Source organism: Camelus dromedarius, unplaced genomic scaffold (genome assembly GCF_036321535.1).
Source record: "Camelus dromedarius isolate mCamDro1 unplaced genomic scaffold, mCamDro1.pat HAP1_SCAFFOLD_114, whole genome shotgun sequence".
Taxonomy (NCBI): domain Eukaryota; kingdom Metazoa; phylum Chordata; class Mammalia; order Artiodactyla; family Camelidae; genus Camelus; species Camelus dromedarius.
Genome location: NW_026989787.1, coordinates 4849283 through 4858141, shown reverse-complemented (window position 1 = coordinate 4858141; position 8859 = coordinate 4849283). Strand labels below are relative to the sequence as shown.

The window sequence follows — 8859 nt, the reverse complement described above, 5'->3', positions numbered from 1 at the left end:
GCTCAGCTATGCTGTTTTTTTCTTTAAAAAAAAACACAAGAAAGACTTTGCTGCTATTTGGGTTTAAACTGATTTTGGAGACAATTATCAAAAGGTTTGACTAACAATTTAACAACACTCATTTGTATATGTATGGAGATGACCAATTTTAAATTTTTTTTTTTTAATGGAATAAGAGTTCATTTTCAAAAAGGTTCACCCAGATTAGGCCAAATTTAAAAAGATAAGAAAAACTACCACTTTCTTTGTGAGGCGCTCTCTCTCTATTATTTTCATTTAATCCTCATATCTGAATCTTACCCCAGGTCACAGATGAGGAAATGGAGGGAGCAAGAGGCTGGGGTTAGACACTGACTAAGCGGCAGAGCCAGGATTCACATCTAGGTCTATTTGATTCCAAGAGCTATGTCTTAAATCTAAGCCAAACTTTAAGCTAAAAAATTAATGCTGACTTTGAATAATAATGTATTTGTTGCTCCCTCTTATGAAAAGGTACAAGACTACAGCTTAGTACCATCAACTGGGGCAAGTATTTAAAATAGAATTTGGATGCCAATGATGGGGTATCAGGGAAATGAGAAAATCCACAAAAAAGGAATAAGGAGGGATATTAACTAACATTAACCGAAAGCTTGTTTTATGCTAGATACTGTATTAGATGCTTTCATAGTAACATTTATTTTAATCCTAAGACTCCTGTGAGATGGGTAATAACAGTCAAGAAAAAAGTGGTATAGAGTAACTGGTATTTGGCTACTCCGATGCTCCTTTCCCCCTTTCTTTCTAAGGATGTGAACTGTCCACATTTCAGCTGAGTATTGTCTGGAATAAGGACAACATTCCCCAGTCTCTATTCCAGCTTAGTGAGGTCACAATACTAAATTCTGGTCAATGAAATGTAACAGGAAGTGTATGACAGCCTCTGGGAAATTTCCTTAAGAGATCATAGATGCTTGCCTTCCTCTGTCTCCTTCCCTTCCTTCCTTCCTCATTTCTACATTGCATGTGATGGATAAAGCTCCATCTAGGGCTATGAGATTGAGGACCTCATCTGATGTTTAGCAAACCTAAAAAGTGGAACCAGCCTAAGCCTCAGGAGATTTGTGAAATCATAATACCAGTTCTGGATTGTCTCTCTAGAAATTTTTTTAATGTGAAAGAGAAACAAACATCACTTTGTTTATGCCACTGTTCTTTGCAGTCCCTGTAACTGGCAGCTAATTTTAACTAATCCAGAAACTTATCCAAAGTGATCATGTAAGGTTCAAACCCAGGCCCACCAGTTTGCAAAGTCCACCCTCTTAGGCAGAAGCCTGAAGAACTCCTGATTATAATCTGCAAAAGATTGGTGGTGCGGGAAGGGTGTGTGTGTGTGTAAAACTGCTGAAAAGAATTTGACAGAAGGAAAGAAGGAAAGTTCGAATATGCTCGCAATTCTGCATACCTAAGAGACAATCAAAGGGAATATGCTACTGGACAGTAAAGAATATAGTCTCCATCAGAGGTGGACAGAGAAAGATCTGTCACCTGCATGGATCTGGAAAGAGAAAGGAAAGAGAAGCTGTGTCTCTGAAAGATGCTGCTGTATTTTATTTCCCATCTATATTTTATAAATTTCCTATATGCATTTATTATTCTGTTCATAGAAAATTCTAAAAGACTCAGTCACTATTTCCACAGCCAAATTTGTCAAAGTGTAAAATTGTGTTTAGAAGTCTCATCATAATTATTAAGCACTCATTCTGTGCCCATCAGTATGCTAGATATCAAGAACAATATCAAAAAGCATCAATATTGGTTTCTGACCTCAAGCAGCTCAGAACTTAGGTGAACACATATAAAACAACCAAGTACTACTTACATGAAGAGATGGATCAGTGCAGGTGATAATAATCAGAAAGAGACTCATGAAAGAGAAGTAAAATTTAGAAAGACCTAAATTCTATATGTTTGCCTTATCTGCCCCAAATATTGTCTTAAAAATGACCAATCCACCCTCAGGGCTCAGTCAATCTCTTTCTGGTAACCTGAGAAAATCCAGAAGAAAAAGACTTAGAAATACTCTGTTTTCTACAGCATCCCATTGGTTTGGGGACATATCTAGTGGTAGGCTCCTCACATTCATATGATAAAGGAGATGACTGTGAGCAGCAGTGTGGCCGGTTCCTCTGCCCAATGGCACAAGCAGAGTCACAAATAACAGAAATGAAAAGATCACTACAAATTGTGTTATTGAACTGCATGACCTACATGGAGCAATCAACTCACTCCTAGGTTTGGCAGGGCCTTTCTGAGTTGATTCCCTGAAAAACAAAACAAAACAATAAAACCCAAACCAAACCAAAAAAATAAAAAAAAATTAAAAAAAGAGAGACTCTGAGTGTCATCATCTCTGCTCCATGTGGCTGCCTTGATAAGAGTTCAGATTTCTCTGTGTCATGAGAAAATTTTTATGATTAATGGAAGACAGAATATTATCCAGTATTAACAGTTATTTTCCAATTCTGTATTATAAAATTATTTCTGATAATGGAAAATTCTCTATTTCTTTCAATTAATTAAAACATTAAAATTCTACAGTGTATAAAATAAAGCACTGGAGTTCTGGAGAGGTGAGGCAGAATACGAAGGTAAACAGGAATCATTATTCCTTTTCTCAGAGGTATGTAATCTACAGGGGAAGCATGCAGCACCTGAAAGGGGAGGAGAGGTTGGTGGGCCATGCAGGGTTGAAGGAGGAGCATAGGAACATGGGTCTGGGAAAGTTTGGCTAGCTTTACAGTGCTCAATTGAAATACTACTTTGCAATATTTTCTCAACACCAGGGTTCTAGTTTGTTAGTCCTACTGAGACATCAGGTCAGAAGAAAAGAACAAAAGTGAGAAGGCATTCATGGCTTTGCATTCTCAGAAAGTCATCCTGCTGGTTCAACTGTGTATGATTGAGCATATTGTCATTGATGAAGAATTTTTATTTATTTTTGATCAAAGACTTCACCATGTTTCCTGAACTTTTCAATCTTCTGTTTGCAGAGTTTAATGTGAGCTCTCCTCGGGCCTGGGAGAAATTCTGAGAGTGACCCCTGAGAATGAGCTCAGTGGTGAGAAGTCCAAGGACAGGATGAGGTCGACATTGCAAGTGTTTTTGGAATAAGGTAGGTTGACTAGAAACTGTAATTGTGCAAGGCCAGCTGTGCACTTCTGTGTGAGCTGATCCCTTATCATGGTCCCAGTCTTAAATATTCACGACCAATTACTCTGTGTTCTCAGCCCACTATGCTGATTGACCCTCTGCCTTAACTATATGACATCCCTTCCTTTTATGACAAGTGTTAGGAAGGTGATCTTCCAGGCTCTCCTTCAAGGGAAAAACACGATTTCCTGCAGCAAGATGCCCGCCATCTCCAGCTAATCCGTCTTCTGGGAAGATGTCCAAATATTTCTTTGAAAGTTTCCCATGCATCCCATTTAAAGAATATGTACTGTCATCTGGGTCCCATATTGGAATCTGCCACACAGGAGCCAGCCAGTTATTTACTATTGTCTCTTTCCCATCCATAAAATGAAGACTTCTAAGAAAATATTTGCAAGTGAAACCAGGCTGAAAGCTTAGAATTAAAGCAGAGTTAGTGCTCCTTAGCTCCTGTGAAGTGATATAAAAAAAGCCGTGATAGGTTCTGCTAGTGACTGAGACAGTGCTTGCTGGGATCCCTGTAAGAATTCAATCTGTGTTCCCTGGACCATGTTGAAATCTGGGCAAAAGTTTTCCTGATACTGTGAAAACAACTGGTTTCTGAGGTTCCTCATAGTCAACTTTTTCATTTCTTTGATTTGAAGTAACCCAGGTCTAATACCAGCTAGGCCTTGATTCCATGCCCCTCCCATCTTTTTTTCCTCAATGACTGTGCGTGTATGTATTTGTGCATATGTGTTTCTTGGCTTAATATTAGGCTATCTGTTAATTGTAATACACATTTAATACTGAACTTCAATTCTAATCTTAACTGATTCTCTAAGACTAGGACATGATATGTATGCATATGTATGTGTGTGTGTTTGTGTGTGTGTGTATGTATGTATATATACACACATATATATAGTTTGTTAAGAATTTTTAATCCCTAGCTCTGTCTACATTAACATGTTCTTATTTGATTGAAGAATCAACACACTTAAAGACTGGGATTTGGAAGTGAGAAGGAGTACATGGAAGTGATTCAGGAAAACAAGGAAATGAGACACAAGTGGCAACATTTGTCAAAGTAAGATAAAAAAATACTTATTACAAGATTACTTATTATATTTCTCATGTCTGTGCATGTCTTCATCTTCACCTTCTGGTAACATATACATCCACATTGAATTGAGCCATTTTCCCCAAATCGAGCATCTTGTGACTTTGAAGTACCATAATATCTTGAGATTTCTTTGATAATTTTTGACCAATGGGTTCTAGAGATGCTGGAAACCCTGACAGTATAAAATAACAAGACAGTGTAAAAACATGAGTCAGAAAATCATGACTGCCTTTAGACATAGCTACTTAAATATAACATGGTGACTAAAAGTATGGATTCTGGAGCAAGACTACTTAGATTCAAATCCTGACTTTGCCCTTGTGAGCTGTTTGATTTTTGTTGTTAATTAATTTCTCTGTGCCTTAGTTTTGTATTTCAAAAATGAGTTGTGGTGAGGATTAAATAAACAATACTGTTAGAGCAGTTCTAGGCATATAGGAAGTGCCATATTAATCTTAGCTCTTGTCGTGATAGTGGGTAAGTCACTTATCCACTCTGGGTTTAAAGTTTCCAGGTATAAAATGAGAGACTTTGACTAGATTTTCTCTAAGGCCCTCCTGAACCTACTGTTTTCAAATGCTTACAGTCCATGTGCTTTTCTACATATATGTATGTAGTTTGTGATAGGAAAGTGCATGATTAGTAAATGCTTTCCTTGATTGATGCAAGGAGATGTTATTAGGGGATTGAGACAGTCTTCTTCACTATTCCAAATTCCTTGAGGGTAAGAGTGTATCTTTTCCTCCTCAGGATCCCAAGGCCTAATGTGGTGCCTGGGGACAGTGGGTGCTCTGTAAACTGTTAATAGATATGGAATAAATGCCTATGTCTTGTGTACCCAGATATATGGGAATGGGAAATGGTTGTAACTCCTTCCTAGGCCTTACCTCAATTAAAGCTACTTACACCGAATATTCAAAAAACATTAGTGCTCTCTACTGGAGACATTCCTAGTACAGGAATTCAAGTTTGAGTTTTTGATGGCAAATTCTGATTTGAGTTCATAAGTCCTGGATTTGAGAAGTAGGGTAGAGTATATACACATAGTTTACTGTGTTGCAAGCACAGATTTGGTGTTATGGCACTGAGGATGGCATGATCAGCATTAAAATGCCAAGTCTCATTTCTTTGCCATGTATTTATGCATTTTTTCCAGAGCAGCTTTATCTATAGATTTGTACACATGTTGTGTTTGCTCTGATTCATTTTAAGTAAAAAAAAAAAAAAAGAGAGAGAGAGACATAGCATTAATTGAAAAAGTAATGTTAAGAAAATGAAAAGACAACCCACAAAATGGTAGAAAATATTCACAAATAATATATCTGATAAGGGACTTGTATCCAGAGTTCATAAAAACAAAACTAAGCAAAACAATAGGATTTACATTTCTCATTTAAGTTATTATTTTCTCTACACCACAAGTCTTTTTTTGGCATTACTGTTTTCTTTTTCATTAATTGAATATTTTCTAATATTACTTTTTAACTTCTTTAATGATTTTCTTGCTATATATTTTTAGTTATTTACTTAGTGATTGCTTTAGGCCTTACCATATATGTCTTATCAAAAACAGTTTCACAATTACACCAGCAATTTCAGAGAATGTAGAAACAGCATTCCCATATAGCTCTACTCTCTTTTCTTTCTTACTGTGGTATTCTTGTCATAGGTATTATCTCTATGCATGTTATAAGCCCGACAGTACATCATTATAATTATTATTCCTTTATGTAATTTTATGTCTTTTAAAGAAGCTGAGAGGAGAAAAGAGAGCAAGTTTATACGTATAATTTTTCTTTTTTTTTAAATTGAGTTATAGTCAGTTTCCAGTGTTGTGTCAGTTTCCAGTGTAGAACACAATTTTTATGTTATATGTATAATTTTTCTCATATTAGCCTTCTTTCCATTTCAGGTTCTATGCATTTGTTCCTTTGGATTCAAGTGAAACATCTGGAGTCAATTCTTAACCCAATGTTGGTTTGTTCTCACCAACCTCTTTGCCCTGCTATTGGAAAATATATTACATTTCTGTATGTTATATGCCCACAGATACAATTAAATGTATACTGCTTTATGATTTTTAAACAAGATAAGAAAGGATAAGAAATAGGCAATTATACTCCTTTATAATTGCATAATTACCTTTATCAGTGTTCTTTGTTTTGTGTGTGTGTGTATTCAAATTACTGTCTTTGGTCACTTGCTTTCAGCCTGAAGAACTAACTTTAGCATGTCTTGTAAGGTAGGTCTATTGGCAGCAGATTCTTTCAGATTTTGTTTTCCAAATGTCTTTTTATTTCATCTTCACTTTTAAATGATAATTTTGCTGGATATATGATTCTTGATTAAGAGCTTTTAAAATTTGAGGGCTGAGAATAGGTTATCCTATTGCCTTCAGCCCTCTATTGTTTCTGATGATAAGTCAACTGTTAATCTTATACGAGTTTTCTTAAGCAAGATGTCATTTTCCTCTTGCTGCCTTCAAGATTTTCTTTGGCATTTTTACTATGTGTCTATTCATGGGTCTTTTTGAGTTTATCCTACTTGCAGTTTGTTGAACATCCTGGATATATAGATTTAAATTTTTTAGGAAATGGGAATTTTTTAGCCACTAATTTTTCAAATATTTTTCTGCTCCTTTCCTTCTCTGTTCTTCTGGTGCTGCCTTTACATGTCTGTTGGTATACATTAGTGTCCCACATTTCTCTGAGACTTTGCTCATTTTTTCTTCATTCTTTTTTCACTCTGTTCTTGGATTGCATAATTTCTATTGATCTATTCTTAAGTACTTTTACTTTCTGCCCGTTTAAGTGTATTATTGATTCCATCTAGTGAATTTTTAAATTTCAGTTATTGCTCCTTTCAGTTTCAAAATTTCCATTTGGTTATTTTTAATAATTTCTGTCTCTTTATTAATGTTCTCTATGTGATGTGACACTGTCTTCATGCTTTACTTCTAAAATCATGGTTTTCTTTGTTTCTTTGAACATATTTATAATGGCTTCTTTTCTCACATCTGGTCTCTCCTGCAGGTGGCTTTATTGCCTGCTATTCTTCTGGTATCTAGGCCATAATTTCCTGCTTATTTTGCATGTCTCATATTTTTTGGAAAATGAACATTTTAGATATTGCAGCAACTTTGGGTACTGGCTTCATCTCTCCCCTCTGTCAGTGCTTGTCATTGTTGTTAGCTTGTTTACTTGTTTAAAGACTAACTGGATTATTTTAGTGTTGTCCATTCCCTTCTCTTCCTCCTCTATCCACTAAACAGACACAGGGTAAAGCCTCTGATGTTTTTCCTCAGGGATTCATCCTTGGACATGCCCAGCCACTTTGGGATAACAAGGTTTTAGCAGGACTTAGGCAGTGTTTGTCTAGTTACCTGACCACGCTAACCTATGAAACTCCACTAACTGCTGGTTAAAAGCTCTATTGTTCATAACAATGCCCTGGAGAATAAATTATTTACACCCTAATCCAGTCAAATTCAGGCTGCTATGAAGGGACAGTTCCTGATGGTCAAAGTTTGAAATTTATTCAGACTCTAGTTCTTGCAGCTGGTTTCTTATTTTTCTCCAGGAACTAGTTGGCTTATCATTTAGCCTGTATCTTCAATGAATTTATCAGTCTCCTCCCCATTGCCTCTCACCAACACTTCTACTGTTTTTGAAAGCAAACTTAGATTTGAACTTCATATGCTGTTGCAAATAAAGTTGGCTCCTTTGGGGAGATAATTTGAGCTCTCTGTTCTATGGTCTGCCTTTCCTCCCAGGGAAAATCTCTGAGCCACAACTCTGGTGCTGGAGTAAGGAACAATAGGTCAATTCTAAGTGACAGCCCAGTTTGAAGAAGTAAGTGCTCAGTGGATATATGGGCAAGAGCCCCAGGTGTCCTTGGCTTGTCTCCCTTGGCACAAGCCCCTGTCCTATGAGCTGAGTCAATAGCAATTGGGACCTCAATGTCCTACCATGCCCAAGGTAGAACCTTTGTCTCATGAGAGGAAACATGGTGGAAGAATGGGGCCCCCACCTGTTGGCTGCAGTAGTACAGAACTTTGCCTCAGCAACAAGTATCTAGGGGCAGTATGAGAAATGCTAATGTCATGTCCTTCCCAGGAAGACAACCCTCCAACCAGGACCTGGGGTGAGTCAAAAACTTTTGTTCTCGGTTGTACAAGTCTGGGTGGAGTTCCCAGCTCAATGAGTGGAGAGGGGAAAAGTGCGGATCTTCAAATACTAAACACTCATCATTTTATGGAGCTTTAGTAAATATTCTTGAGTAAATGTGTCTTCATTTGCTGTATATCTGTAGCGGCATTTCCATTTGTGTATGCTCATAAGGCCAACTATTTTTAAATGTGTTTTAAAAATAGTTTTCATCAGTTTTTTTGAGGAGTGATTCTGAGTTGCACACCATCGTGCCAGAAGTGGAGCCAGGAAGGGGAAACTGATACAGTATAGATTAGCATTCTCTTTAACTGAGGGCTTGCTGTATCTTTGGTTGCTAGTGGAAGGCCTAAGATATATTTGTAGTATTAAAAATAAAAATTAAAAAATAATTTT

At 36.8% G+C, this 8859-nt stretch overlaps 1 long non-coding RNA gene across 1 annotated transcript; it reads left to right on the top strand.

The window, feature by feature from the left end:
* Positions 1-2572: 2572 nt before the first annotated feature.
* LOC135320684 (uncharacterized) lies at positions 2573-8435 on the top strand. The gene is made up of 3 exons (XR_010379943.1): positions 2573-3154; positions 4161-4261; positions 6210-8435. It is a non-coding gene; the product is annotated as an uncharacterized LOC135320684 (long non-coding RNA).
* The last annotated feature ends 424 nt before the right edge of the window (positions 8436-8859 follow it).